At 44.1% G+C, this 15,051-nt stretch overlaps 1 long non-coding RNA gene across 3 annotated transcripts; it reads left to right on the forward strand.

The window, feature by feature from the left end:
- The first annotated feature begins 6,394 nt into the window (after window positions 1-6,394).
- Window positions 6,395-11,150, forward strand: LOC123168674 (uncharacterized). Of its 3 annotated transcripts, none has more exons than XR_006484470.1 (6): window positions 6,395-6,876; window positions 7,116-7,242; window positions 7,319-7,409; window positions 7,546-7,668; window positions 7,789-9,218; window positions 11,092-11,150. It is a non-coding gene; the product is annotated as an uncharacterized lncRNA (long non-coding RNA). The 3 variants fall into 3 exon arrangements; XR_006484471.1 differs by lacking the exon at window positions 11,092-11,150 and having other exon boundaries at window positions 7,789-7,853; window positions 8,787-10,335; XR_006484469.1 differs by lacking the exon at window positions 11,092-11,150 and having other exon boundaries at window positions 7,789-7,853; window positions 9,130-10,335.
- The last annotated feature ends 3,901 nt before the right edge of the window (window positions 11,151-15,051 follow it).

Raw genomic sequence — 15,051 nt, forward strand, 5'->3', positions numbered from 1 at the left:
ATGCTTGCACCAGCCCATAGATTGAGCGCTGGAGCTTGCACACTTTGTTAACATTCTTAGGATCGACAAAACCTTCCGGCTGCATCATATACAACTCTTCCTTAAGGAAGCCGTTAAGGAATGCCGTTTTGACGTCCATCTGCCATATCTCATAATCATAGTATGCGGCAATTGCTAACATGATTCGGACGGACTTCAGCTTCGCTACGGGTGAGAAAGTCTCATCGTAGTCAACCCCTTGAACTTGTCAATAACCCTTAGCGACAAGTCGAGCCTTATAGATGGTCACATTACCATCCGCGTCTGTCTTCTTCTTAAAGATCCATTTATTTTCTATGGCTCGCCGATCATCGGGCAAGTCAGTCAAAGTCCCTACTTCGTTTTCATACATGGATCCTATCTCGGATTTCATGGCTTCTAGCCATTTGTCGGAATCCGGGCCCGCCATCGCTTCTTCATAGTTCGAAGGTTCACCGTTGTCTAACAACATGATTTCCAGGACAGGGTTGCCATACCACTCTGGTGCGGAACGTGTCCTTGTGGACCTACGAAGTTCAGCAGTAAATTGATCCGAAGCTTCATGATCATCATCATTAACTTCCTCCCCAGTCGGTGTAGGCACCACAAGAACATCTTCCCGCGCTGCGCTACTTTCCGGTTCGGAAGGGGTGACTATCACCTCATCAAGTTCCACTTTCCTCCCACTCAATTCTTTCGAGAGAAACTCTTTCTCTAGAAAGGACCCATTCTTGGCAACAAAGATCTTGCCTTCGGATCTGAGGTAGAAGGTATACCCAATAGTTTCCTTGGGGTATCCTATGAAGACGCATTTTTCCGACTTGGGTTCGAGCTTTTCAGGTTGAAGTTTCTTGACATAAGCATCGCATCCCCAAACTTTTAGAAATGACAGCTTAGGTTTCTTCCCAAACCATAATTCATACGGTGTCGTCTCAACGGATTTCGACGGAGCCCTATTTAAAGTGAATGCGGCAGTCTCTAAAGCATAGCCCCAAAATGAGAGCGGTAAATCGGAAGAGACATCATAGATCGCACCATATCCAATAGAGTGCGATTACGACGTTCGGACACACCGTTTCGCTGAGGTGTTCCAGGCGGCGTGAGTTGTGAAACGATTCCACATTTCCTTAAGAGTGCACCAAATTCGTGACTCAAATATTCTCCTTCACGATCTGATCGTAAGAATTTTATTTTCCTGTCACGTTGATTCTCAACCTCACTCTAAAATTCCTTGAACTTTTCAAAGGTTTCAGACTTGTGTTTCATTAGGTAGACATACCCATATCTACTTAAGTCATCAGTGAGAGTGAGAACATAATGATATCCTCCGCGAGCCTCAACACTCATTGGACCGCACACATCGGTATGTATGATTTCCAATAAGTTGGTTGCTCGCTCCATTGTTCCGGAGAACGGAGTCTTGGTCATCTTACCCATGAGGCATGGTTCGCACGTGTCAAATGATTCGTAATCAAGAGACTCCAAAAGTCCATCTGCATGGAGTTTCTTCATGCGCTTGACACCAATGTGACCAAGGCGGCAGTGCCACAAGTATGTAGGACTATCGTTATCAACTTTACATTTTTTGGTATTCACACTATGAATATGTGTAACATCGCGTTCGAGATTCATCAAGAATAAACCATTGACCAGCGGTGCATGACCATAAAACATATCTCTCAAATAAATAGAACAACCATTATTCTCGGATTTAAATGAGTAGCCATCTCGAATTAAACGAGATCCAGATACAATGTTCATGCTCAAAGCTGGCACTAAATAACAATTATTGAGGTTTAAAACTAATCCCGTAGGTAGATGCAGAGGTAGCGTGCCGACGGCGATCACATCGACCTTTGAACCATTCCCGACGCGCATCGTCACCTCGTCCTTTGCCAGTCTCCGCTTATTCCGCAGCTCCTGTTTGAGTTACAAATATGAGCAACCGCACCGGTATCAAATACCCAGGAGCTACTACGAGTACTGGTAAGGTACACATCAATTACATGTATATCACATATACCTTTGGTGTTGCCGGCCTTCTTGTCCGCTAAGTATTTGGGGAAGCTCCGCTTCCAGTGACCACTTCCCTTGCAATAAAAGCACTCAGTCTCAGGCTTGGGTCCATTCTTTGACTTCTTCCCGGCAACTGGCTTACCGGGCGCGGCAACTCCCTTGCCGTCCTTCTTGAAGTTCTTCTTACCCTTGCCCTTCTTGAACTTATTGGTTTTATTCACCATCAACACTTGATGTTCCTTTCTGATCTCCACCTCCGCTGATTTCAGCATTGAATATACCTCAGGAATGGTCTTTTCCATCCCTTGCATATTGAAGTTCATCACAAAGCTCTTGTAGCTTGGTGGAAGCGACTGAAGGATTCTGTCAATGACCGCGTCATCCGGGAGATTAACTCCCAGCTGAGACAAGCGGTTGTGTAACCCAGACATTCTGAGTATGTGCTCACTGACAGAACTATTTTCCTCCATTTTACAGCTGAAGAACTTATCGGAGACTTCATATCTCTCGACCCGGGCATGAGCTTGGAAAACCATTTTCAGCTCTTCGAACATCTCATATGCTCCATGTTTCTCAAAACGCTTTTGGAGACCCGGTTCTAAGCTGTAAAGCATGCCGCACTGAACGAGGGAGTAATCATCAGCACGCTGCTGCCAAGCGTTCATAACGTCTTGGTTCTCTGGGATTGGTGCTTCACCTAGCGGTGCTTCTAGGACATAATCTTTCTTGGCAGCCATGAGGATGATCCTCAGGTTCCGGACCCAGTCCGTATAGTTGCTGCCATCATCTTTCAGTTTGGTTTTCTCTAGGAACGCGTTGAAGTTGAGGACAACGTGGGCCATTTGATCTACAATACATATTGTAAAGATTTTAGACTAAGTTCATGATAATTAAGTTCATATAATCAAATTATTCAATGAACTCCCGCTCAGATAGACATCCCTCTAGTCATCTAAGTGAAACATGATCCGAGTTAACTAGGCCGTGTCCGATCATCACGTGAGACGGACTAGTCAAGATCGGTGAACATCTCCATGTTGATCGTATCTTCTATACGACTCATGCTCGACCTTTCGGTCCTCCGTGTTCCGAGGAAATGTCTGTACATGCTAGGCTCGTCAAGTCAACCTAAGTGTATTGCGTGTGTTCCGAGGCCATGTCTGTACATGCTAGGCTCGTCAACACCCGTTGTATGCGAACGTTAGAATCTATCACACCCGATCATCACGTGGTGCTTCGAAACAACGAACCTTCGCAACGGTGCACAGTTAGGGAGAACACTTTCTTGAAATTATTATACGGGATCATCTTACTTACTACCGTCGTTCTAAGCAAATAAGATGCAAAACATGATAAACAACACATGCAATCAAATAGTGGCATGATATGGCCAATATCATTATGCTCCTTTGATCTCCATCTTCGGGGCACCATGATCATCTTCGTCACCGGCATGACACCATGATCTCCATCATCATGATCTCCATCATTGTGTCTTCATGAAGTTGTCACGCCAACGATTACTTCTACTTCTATGGCTAACGCGTTTAGCAACAAAGTAAAGTAATTTACATGGCGTTATTCAATGACACGCAGGTCATACAAAATAATAAAGACAACTCCTATGGCTCCTGCCGGTTGTCATACTCATCGACATGCAAGTCGTGATTCCTATTACAAGAATATGATCAATCTCATACATCACATATATCATTCATCACATCTTCTGGCCATATCACATCACATAGCACTTGCTGCAAAAACAAGTTAGACGTCCTCTAATTGTTGTTGCAAGTTTTTACGTGGCTTGTATAGGTTTCTAGCAAGAACGTTTCTTACCTACGTAAAACCACAACGTGATATGCCAATTTCTATTTACCCTTCATAAGGACCCTTTTCATCGAATCCGTTCCGACTAAAGTGGGAGAGACAGACACCCGCTAGCCACCTTATGCAACTAGTGCATGTCAGTCGGTGGAACCTGTCTCACGTAAGCGTACGTGTAAGGTCGGTCCGGGCCGCTTCATCCCACAATACCGCCGAAACAAGATAAGACTAGTAGTGGCAAGAAGAATTGACAACATCTACGCCCACAACTGCTTTGTGTTCTACTCGTGCATAGTAACTACGCATAGGCCTGGCTCATGATGCCACTGATGGGGATCGTAGCAGAATTTTAAAATTTCCTACGCATCACCAAGATCCATCTATGGATTATACTAGCAACGAGGGGAAAGGAGTGCATCTACATACCCTTGTAGATCGCGAGCGGAAGCGTTCCAATGAACGAGGTTGATGGAGTCGTACTCGCCGTGATCCAAATCACCGATGACCGAGTGCCGAACGGACGGCACCTCCGCGTTCAACACACGTACGGAGGAGCGACGTCTCCTCCTTCTTGATCCAGCAAGGGGGAAGGAGAGGTTGATGGAGATCCAGCAGCACGACGGCGTGGTGGTGGATGTAGCGGGATCCCGGCAGGGCTTCGCCAAGCACTAGCGGGAGGGAGAGGTGTTGCAGGGGGAGAGGGAGGCGCCAAAGGCTTTGGTGCTGCTGCCCTCCCACCCCACTATTTATAGGACCCCTGGAGGGGGGGCGCCGGCCCTGAAACCCATCTGCATGGGGGGCGGCGGCCGGGGGGGAGACTTGCCCCCCAAGGCAAGTGGGGCGCCCCCCCACCCTAGGGTTTCCAACCCTAGGCGCAGGGGGGAGGCCCATGGGGGGCCCCCCAGCCCACTAAGGGCTGGTTCCCTTCCCACTTCAGCCCATGGGGCCCTCCGGGATAGGTGGCCCCACCCGGTAGACCCTCGGGACCCTTCCGGTGGTCCCGGTACAATACCGGTGACCCCCGAAACTTTCCCGGTGGCCGAAACTTGACTTCCTATATATAATTCTTCACCTCCGGACCATTCCGGAACTCCTCGTGACGTCCGGGATCTCATTCGGGACTCCGAACAACTTTTGGGTTTCCGCATACTCATATCTCTACAACCCTAGCGTCACCGAACCTTAAGTGTGTAGACCCTACGGGTTCGGGAGACATGCAGACATGACCGAGACGCCTCTCCGGTCAATAACCAACAGCGGGATCTGGATACCCATGTTGGCTCCCACATGTTCCACGATGATCTCATCGGATGAACCACGATGTCGAGGATTCAATCAATCCCGTATACAATTCCCTTTGTCAATCGGTATGTTACTTGCCCGAGATTCGATCGTCGGTATCCCAATACCTTGTTCAATCTCGTTACCGGCAAGTCTCTTTACTCGTACCGTAATGCATGATCCCGTGACTAACTCCTTAGTCACATTGAGCTCATTATGATGATGCATTACCGAGTGGGCCCAGAGATACCTCTCCGTCACACGGAGTGACAAATCCCAGTCTCGATCCGTGCCAACCCAACAGACACTTTCGGAGATACCCGTAGTGTACCTTTATAGTCACCCAGTTACGTTGTGACGTTTGGCACACCCAAAGCACTCCTACGGTATCCGGGAGTTGCACGATCTCATGGTCTAAGGAGAAGATACTTGACATTGGAAAAGCTCTAGCAAACGAACTACACGATCTTTGAGCTATGCTTAGGATTGGGTCTTGTCCATCACATCATTCTCCTAATGATGTGATCCCGTTATCAACGACATCCAATGTCCATAGTCAGGAAACCATGACTATCGGTCGATCAACGAGCTAGTCAACTAGAGGCTTACTAGGGACACGTTGTGGTCTATGTATTCACACATGCATTACGATTTTCGGATAACACAATTATAGCATGAACAATAGACAATTACCATGAACAAAGAAATATAATAATAACCATTTATTATTGCCTCTAGGGCATATTTCCAATAATTTCCCCCTCCGGGAGGGAAGTTTCCCCGGCAGAACAGCTCTGCCGGAGCCCTAGATTGGTTCCGCCTCGTGGCGGCGGATTTTCTTCCCGAAAGCTAGCTTATGATTTTTTCCAGGGTAAAAGACTTCATATAGCAGAATATGGGCACCGGAGGCCTGCCAGGGGGCCCATGAGGCAGGGGGCGCCCCTAGGGGGGTAGGGCGCGCCCCCGCCCTCGTGGCCAGGGTTTGGGCCCCCTCTGGTGGATTATTTCGCCAGTATTTTTTATTAATTCCAAAACGTGCCTCCGTGAAGTTTCAGGACTTTTGGAGCTATGCAGAATAGGTCTCCAATATTTGCTCCTTTTCCAGCCCAGAATTCCAGCTGCCAGCATTCTTCTAAACCTTGTAAAATAAGAGAGAAAAGGCATAAGTATTGTGACATAACATGTAATAACAGCCCATAATGCAATAAATATCGATATAAACCATGATGCAAAATGGACGTATCAGCAAAGAGAAAGGACGCGTGTTTGTTCCCCGCTCTCCACTCCCAACTCGCCCCCGTACAGTCGTCGCCTCTCCCCCACATCCCCATCTTGCCGCCGCTCCCGCAGTCCTTCCCGTCCCCCCGGGAGCATCGAACCCCGCGTCAGAGTTCAGCGGCAGAGCCGCCAGCCCTCCGCCGGATTTGAGCGGCAGGAGCAGAGCGAATCACCGAGCAACAAATAAAAAGGATTCTAGATCGAGGAGGGAGCAAGCCATTGCAGAGGAGAGGGGAGACGATGGTTGGTGGAGGTCAGGCATCGGCAGTGGAGACGAGGAAGAGCGCGAGAGGTGACGCCGGCCGGATGAGATGTGGCAGCGGAGCCCAAGACAGAGCAGCACATTCTTGTCACCCTTCTCCTTGCCTCCACCCAAGCGGCTCCCTGCAGAGGAGAACTCGATGATAGCTCTCAGTTCATGGAGAAAAGGCTGGCACCAGCAGAGAAATCTCACGGGTTAGTGCTCCTTGTGCTTTATGGCCATCTCTCATGGCTGTTGCGTCTCTGTTTCCTAGGGCTCATAGCGATGAGGAAAATAAGAGAGATGCTTAATTTTCCTGTCTGCCCCTTCTTTGGTTAGTCTTTTTGCAACCCAGCAGGGCCTTGTCTACATTTATGCATGATTTCTACTACTAGAAGTACAGTATTTATTCCAGAATGACAAGACTATATTGATCTTGATGAATTTCTTGCAGGTAGATGAGCAACATGTTTTTGATCTTGAATCCCCTTTTAAATTCAGATTGACACTTCAATGGCTCATTGAGATGAAAGTGCCAACGAATGATTCCCACGGGAAGAAGCAGTTTCCAAACAAGGAAGGTTGGTTTAATTTGCCGAGAAAATGATATGGTATGTTAAATTATTCTCAACACCAACTAATTATTAATTTGTTCAGGTATCCTTGCTAGGTTGTTGCCATGAAGATGGGAGAAACATCCTGGTCTATGAGTCCATGATGAATGGGATTCTGAAAGAGCATCTTCATGGTAATTTTTCTTATCCCCTACGGTAGCAGAAGAGTGAAATTCAGATGGGGTTCAACTGAACCGGTACATTAGATTTCTCTTCATTACATGTTCGGTCACAATATAACTCTTTCCTAAAATTCACTTTTGGTTTCAGTTTGAAGCTGTCCAGACCTGTAAAATAGATATGCTTTGTAACCTTGATATAATAGTATATACATGACTAAAGGAGCGGACATCGTCGTCGTCGTGAAGATGCTCTATCCCGTTTAAAAAAGAGGTGGACTACAATTACGCCTTTTTTTGGCTCAAACATATTAAATTCAGTACCGTGATTCTAAGTACAATTTTACATCTGCTCTCAGTTCATATTTTCCCCTTGTTGTTTTTTCGTTTGTAGGGTCGACGGTGCTGATTTGTTGTTTTGTCTTCTGTTGTGCGTCTAATCACTGTGTTTGCTAGAAGGTGAGACTATGTTTTTCCCATGCTTTTGACCTACTTGAATGCCTGTGTGGTCCTGTGTTCAGTTTGTTTGTCATGCTTCATATATGTCCTCTGTATTTACAAATTCGTTGGTGAGGTCAAAAGATACTTCTGGCGTTGCTTTGTGCAAATAAAGTTTCCGGCCGTTCTGATTTAGAGATTAGAATTATGAGTGTGTTGTTGTGGTCGATTCTTCTGAGTGTGCTATTCGTGGTTTTATTGCGTGTGGCAAGAATTAATCGTAGATTCTGAGTCTGAATGTAGCCGAAATTTCTGCACATTGAAATAGAGATGCATGCTTTGTTCCTATGCCTCATACAGAAGCTGAAGAAAAAAATTGTGCACATTGAAATAGAGATGCAGCATGTTAACATCATGTTCTAAACCATTTTTAGTGGTTGAGACACGAAACAATTGTTCAGGCTCATAAGCAAGAAGCTTTTCATTTATTTATTTGTGGTTTGATGCTTCATTTGCCACCCAAGTCAGCTAATACACAGGAACAACCTGTAGTCAGGTACATGATTCTCCTCTTATTCCTCTATAACTCAAGAGGATGTGTTCAAGTTTTGTCTGCCATTTTCATGGTTGCCAACATGTGTTTAGTTTCCCAGTTGCATAGGGAGATGCTAATGATGCCTCCTTTGTGGCATGAGGGTCATTTTTTCCTTTCTTTTCACATATTTGTTGTTTTAGTAACAAGCATCTCTGTAGTTGATTACAAAGTTGTTGTTTCACATAATGCCAAAGTGAGAATGAGTAGCAGCGCATTTTCAGGTTGAGTTCTAAAAAAATGAGTACAAGTTGAACGATACCTCCATGCAAAGGAGTTGGACCAACAATGCAATAATATCTCTCCTACTTGGAGAGTTGCTCCTTATGTGCAGTTCCTCCTAATTAATCTAGACTCGGCAGGTGGAGCTCGAGCCGAGGAGCTCAGCCTCGATCCGGATGAGGGGAGCAGCAGCCACATCCCCTTCTTCGCGCACGCCTCCAGTTTATTTACTTGTGATGCATTCATCTCTCTAGAAAGAGCATCTTGAGAAGAAGCTCTCGACTAAGAGACATGAGTTCCTGTTAATCTAATGTTCCATATGTTTGTTATACTACTTGGAGCCTTGGACCTTTGGCCTTTTGTCATTTATGTTTTTAATCGATTCCATACAACAATTTAGTCTTGGCTGTCTTAGGTGTAGCCACTAGCGATACAGTTTCATCCAAAGTGGTCAATGAGGCCTTTGTATTCTCTGATTTGCAGCAAAGTGGGACTCCCAAGTCTTCAACCAAAATAGAAATCGGGAATGGAGCAAGAGTTCTGTTGGGCATCCTCTGCATTTTCCATATCAGGTTCCATTCTTCATAGTATGTGTGTAAACATAGCAATCCACTTCAGTTCACAATGTCATTTAATACGGGATGCATTAGGTACTATGTTTCCATTATGAACTGGTAATAATTAAGAGCATAGTACGGTGACCATAATCTGTGTTATAGCAGAATGTAGATGTGGTATGCTTGTACGAATAAAATGCAGAGTTTAGAAATGAACTAAGATCGGAGAGCAGGAAGTGATAGGCTTATTTTTCAGTTAGAAAGATATGTATACTGTAGCATCATATACTTGTCAGGTTCATGTTTTATACATCATTTATACACCCGCATAAACTAAAGTTTGTTGTTTCAGCAGTAAACAGGGGCACGACTAAGTAATATGGGTAGAAAAATAAGAGCTTATGAAAAGAATAGTATCTCTATTGCAGATGTGTGAGAGCACCCCATTATCATGCAAATAGTACCAGGTTTAGAGCCTTGATTATGGTGGATATAAACACAAATAATCCATCTTATAATTTTGTATACAAACCACATTCTGGTGGGAATTACTCCAATTAGAATTCTAGCTGCAGCATATATCTAATTGGTCCCACATTGAAAATCTCAAATGTTAACCTCTGAAATACAGTACGCACTTGTCGGTGTGGTGTTGCTCCGTACACACTACCGCAGGATGCTGCTAACGCGACACTACGATCAGACGCCCTTCGAGAAACTGTGTGCGATGCCATAATCGCAAACGGTGCTGTATGAAAACCGTCAGAAATGTGTAAAACGTTTGCGATGATGGATGCATCAAACACGGTTCAGGTTTTAGTTGCGTGTGCGATGAAGGGCATACGGTTCAGTTCAATGAACTGTTTGCGATGAGGAGGAACAAAAGAAACGGGAAGCCAGATGGAGGCATGTGCGAGACACAGCATACGGTTCACTCGGATGAACTGTTTGTGATTAGGCAACACAAAAGAAACGGCCAGCCAGATCAAAGGTGTGTGCGATGTACAGCATACGGTTCACTCGGATGAACTGTTTGTGATTAGGCAACACAAAAGAAACGGTCAGCCAGATCAAAGGTGTGTACGATGTACAGCATACGGTTCACTCGGATGAACTGTTTGTGATTAGGCAAGAGAACAGAAACGGTTCAATATAACAAGATGTGTGTGATACGCGGCAAACAGGTCTGTAATCAGAACTGTGTGCGAAGACCGATAATAACGCAGACGATTGCTTCTAATAAGACATATGTGATATGCTCTGTCTATACAACATCTATTGGCCATTGTGGGACGGGCGGTCATCCGGATACGCCATAAGCATGCGAAGAGGCCTTCCTATCAGCAAGGACTAAACGTTCCACCAGTAGCTTATGCAAGAAAACTATCAAGTTAAGTGTGCTCAGGCTGGAGCAGCCATTGGATGGGTGACTGGATGGGAAGTTATGTCGATGTTAAATTAGGTGATGGGATGGGTCATTTCGGTCAAATGACCGAAATACCCCATTCCCTCAGCAAATTTAACCTCGAGGTCCTTGTTATTTTTTTATTTTTTTATTTTTTTATTTTTTAACACATGTTAAAGAAGGTCTACCGCATTACTTTTTAACAATGTGCGATACATGGCATACTATTGATCCATCCGACCTATTTGTGATGGAATAGGCCATGTGTGTTGTGGGCAAACGCTTGCTAGTATTCAAACATTTGGGATTGATGAATTCACCACCGACGGGATCCCTAGTGTAGTCCGTGTTCATCTGATCATCATCTACTTCTTGTGCTAGCTCGATGCTAAGTTTCAATTAATTAATGGCGTTTTATGAACATGCCACCGTTTCCCGCCATTTCCTCACCTGTTTCCCGCCACCCTGCTATGTTGCACATAGGGGGCGCCCGACGCACGGAGGCGACAAACGCAGCCTGTAGCACATCCACCTTTTCCAAGCATGCCAACCCACCAAAGCGTCGCCTCTGCCATCAACCTCGTTGACGAGGAAAATGAGCAGGCGCCACGGCCCGTCGAGGCCGAGGCGCTCCCCGGCAACGCGATGGACGACGCTGTGATGCGCATCATCGCCAGGGTTGAGCAGACCTTTGGCGCATGGCGATTGAGCACCGCGGATCAAGATAGGTATGTCAGCGCCGACAGGCTGCAGCTCGCCGCTGATACGTCTCCATCGTATCTACTTTTCCAAACACTTTTGCCCTTGTTTTGGACTCTAACTTGCATGATTTGAATGGAACTAACTCGGACTGACGTTGTTTTCAGCAGAATTGCCATGGTGTTATTTTTGTGCAGAAATAAAAGTTCTCGGAATGACCTCAAACTTCACGGAGAATATTTTTGGAATATATAAAAAATACTGGCGAAAGAATCAAGGCCAGGGGCCCACACCCTGTCCACAAGGGTGGGGGCGCGCCTACCCCCTGGGCGTGCCCCCTGCCTCGTGGGCCCTCTGGTGCTCCACCGACCTCAACTCCAACTCTATATATTCACGTTCGGGGAGAAAAAATCGAAGAGAAGGATTCATCGCGTTTTACGATACGGAGCCGCCGCCAAGCCCTAATCTCTCTCGGGAGGGCTGATCTGGAGTCCGTTCGGGGCTCCGGAGAGGGGAATCCGTCGCCATCGTCATCATCAACCTTCCTCCATCACCAATTTCGTGATGCTCACCGCCGTGCGTGAATAATTTCATCGTAGGCTTGTTGGACGGTGATGGGTTGGATGAGATTTATCATGTAATCGAGTTAGTTTTGTTAGGGTTTGATCCCTAGTATCCATTATGTTCTGAGATTGATGTTGCTATGACTTTGCTATGCTTAATGCTTGTCACTAGGGCCCGAGTGCCATGATTTCATATCTGAACCTATTATGTTTTCATGAATATATGTGAGTTCTTGATCCTATCTTGCAAGTCTATAGTCACCTATTATGTGTTATGATCCGTTAACCCCGAAGTGACAATAATCGGGATACTTACCGGTGATGACTGTAGCTTGAGGAGTTCATGTATTCACTAAGTGTTAATGCTTTGGTCGGTACTCTATTAAAAGGAGGCCTTAATATCCCTTAGTTTCCAATAGGACCCCGCTGCCACGGGTGGGTAGGACAAAAGATGTCATGCAAGTTCTTTTCTATAAGCACGTATGACTATATTCGGAATACATGCCTACATTACATTGATGAACGTGAGCTAGTTCTGCGTCACCCTATGTTATAACTGTTGCATGAGGAATCGCATCCGACATAATTCTCCATCACCGATCCAATGCCTACGAGCTTTTCACATATTGCTCTTTGCTTAGTTACTTTACCGTTGCCACTGTTACAATTACTACAAAACTACTACTGTTACTTTTGCCACCATTACCGTTACTTCCATACTACTTTGCTACTAAATACTTTGCTGCAGATATTAAGTCTTACAGGTGTGGTTGAATTGACAACTCAACTGCTAATACTTGAGAATATTCTTTGGCTCCCCTTGTGTCGAATCAATAAATTTGGGTTGAATACACTACCCTCGAAAACTGTTGTGATCCCCTATACTTGTGGGTTATCAAGACTATTTTCTGGCGCCGTTGCCAGGGAGCATAACTCTAATCTTTGAGTCACTTGGGATTTATATCTGCTGATCACTATGAGCAACTTAAAAGACGAAAGAACTAAGATGTTTCCCTCAACTACGAGGGGAGGTAAGGAACTGCCATCTAGCTCTGCACTTGATTCACCTTCTGTTTTAAGTAAGTTTGCGACGCCTAAACCTGCTTCTGCTATTAATTCTGATATGTCGCATGTTATTGATGATGCCACTTCTGCTATGCATGATACTTATGATGAAACTACTTCTATGCTTGATACTACTGTGCCATTAGGTGAATTTCTTGATGAACAACTTGCTAGGGCTAGAGAGAATGAAATTATTGAAACTGATAATATTGATGAAAGTGATGATGAAGATTCTCCCCCTAGATATGAATTTCATGTTGTGCCTGAGGGTTATGTTATGGACGAAGAAACTGCTAGATATTTTCTTGCTTGCAATGATAGATATGATTTTAGGAAATTATTAGCTAAGCTGAAAGAAAAGTCTTTGAATGCTAGAATGAAATATGACCCTGCTTTTGCTACTTCACCTATCTGTATTTTCGATAAGGATTATGATTTCTCTGTCGACCCTGAGATAATTACTTTGGTTGAATCTGATCCTTGTAATGGCTCTGAATCTAAAACTATTGTGGCACATCTTACTAAATTAAATAATATAGCCACCCTATTCACTAATGATGAGAAAACTCGCTACTACTATATCCTTAAATTATTTCCGTTCTCATTAAAGGGTGATGCTAAAACATGGTTTAATTCTCTTGATCCTGGTTGTGTGCGTAGTCCCCAGGATATGATTTATTACTTCTCTGCTAAATATTTCCCCGCTCATAAGAAACAAGCTGCCTTAAGGGAAATATATAATTTTGTGCAAATTGAAGAAGAGAGTCTCCCACAAGCTTGGGGGAGGCTTCTCCGATTACTTAATGCTTTGCCTGATCATCCTCTCAAGAAAAATGAAATACTTGATATCTTTTATAATGGACTAACTGATGCTTCCAGAGACCACCTGGATAGTTGTGCTGGTTGTGTTTTCAGGGAAAGAACTGTTGATCAAGCTGAATTGCTATTGAATAATATGATGAGTAATGAAAATAATTGGACACTTCCTGAACCAACTCCTAAGCCAACTCCGAAGAAAAGGGGTATTCTATTTCTCAGTCCTGAAGATATGCAAGAGGCAAAGAAATCTATGAAAGAAAAGGGTATTAAAGCTGAAGATGTTAAGAATTTACCACCTATTGAAGAAATACATGGTCTTGATAACCCGACATAGGTAGTAAAGGTAAATTCTCTCTATAGATTTGATGAAGGTGATATTCCTTGTTATAAGTCTGCTAGCCAATGCTTAGATGAGTTTGATAATTTTATTGTTAAACAAGAAAACTTCAATGCTTATGTTGGTAGACAATTGAAACGAAATGCTTATATGATTGAACACTTGAGTAGTTATATGTCGAGTGTTTAGGGTGAACTTAAACTTATTAGTAAACATGCTTCTATGGTTACCACTTAAGTAGAACAAGTGCTTAAAGCTCAAAATGATTTGCTCAATAAATTAAATAATAAGAAAAATGATAATGCTATTAGAGTTATGACTAGAGGGGGTAAAATGACTCAGGAACCTTTGTATCCTGAGGGCCACCCTAAGAGAATTGAGCAAGATTCTCAGAGAACTAATGTTGATACACCTAGTCCTTCTAAGAAGAAGAAAAAGAAAAATGATAGGACTTTGCATGCTTCTAGTGAACCTGTTGTTGACACACCTGAGAATCCCAATGATATTTCTATTTCTGATGCTGAAACACAATCTGGTAATGAACATGAACCTAGTGATAATGTTAATGATGATGTATATTGATGCTCAACCTAGCAATAACAATGATGTAGAGATTGAACCTGTTGTTGATCTTGATAACCCACAATCAAAGAATCAACGTTATGATAAGAGAGACTTCGTTGCTAGGAAGCACGGTAAAGAAAGAGAACCATGGGTTCAGAAACCCATGCCCTTTCCTCCTAAACCATCCAAGAAAAAGGATGATGAGGATTTTGAGCGCTTTGCTGAAATGATTAGACATATCTTTTTGCGTATGCGTTTGACTGATATGCTTAAAATGAATCCTTATGCTAAGTATATGAAGGATATTGTCACAAATAAAAGAAAGATACCGGAAGCTGAAATTTCCACCATGCTTGCTAATTATACTTTTAAAGGTGGAATACCAAAGAAACTAGA

The sequence above is a fragment of the Triticum aestivum genome, chromosome 7D (genome assembly GCF_018294505.1).
Source record: "Triticum aestivum cultivar Chinese Spring chromosome 7D, IWGSC CS RefSeq v2.1, whole genome shotgun sequence".
NCBI lineage: Eukaryota > Viridiplantae > Streptophyta > Magnoliopsida > Poales > Poaceae > Triticum > Triticum aestivum.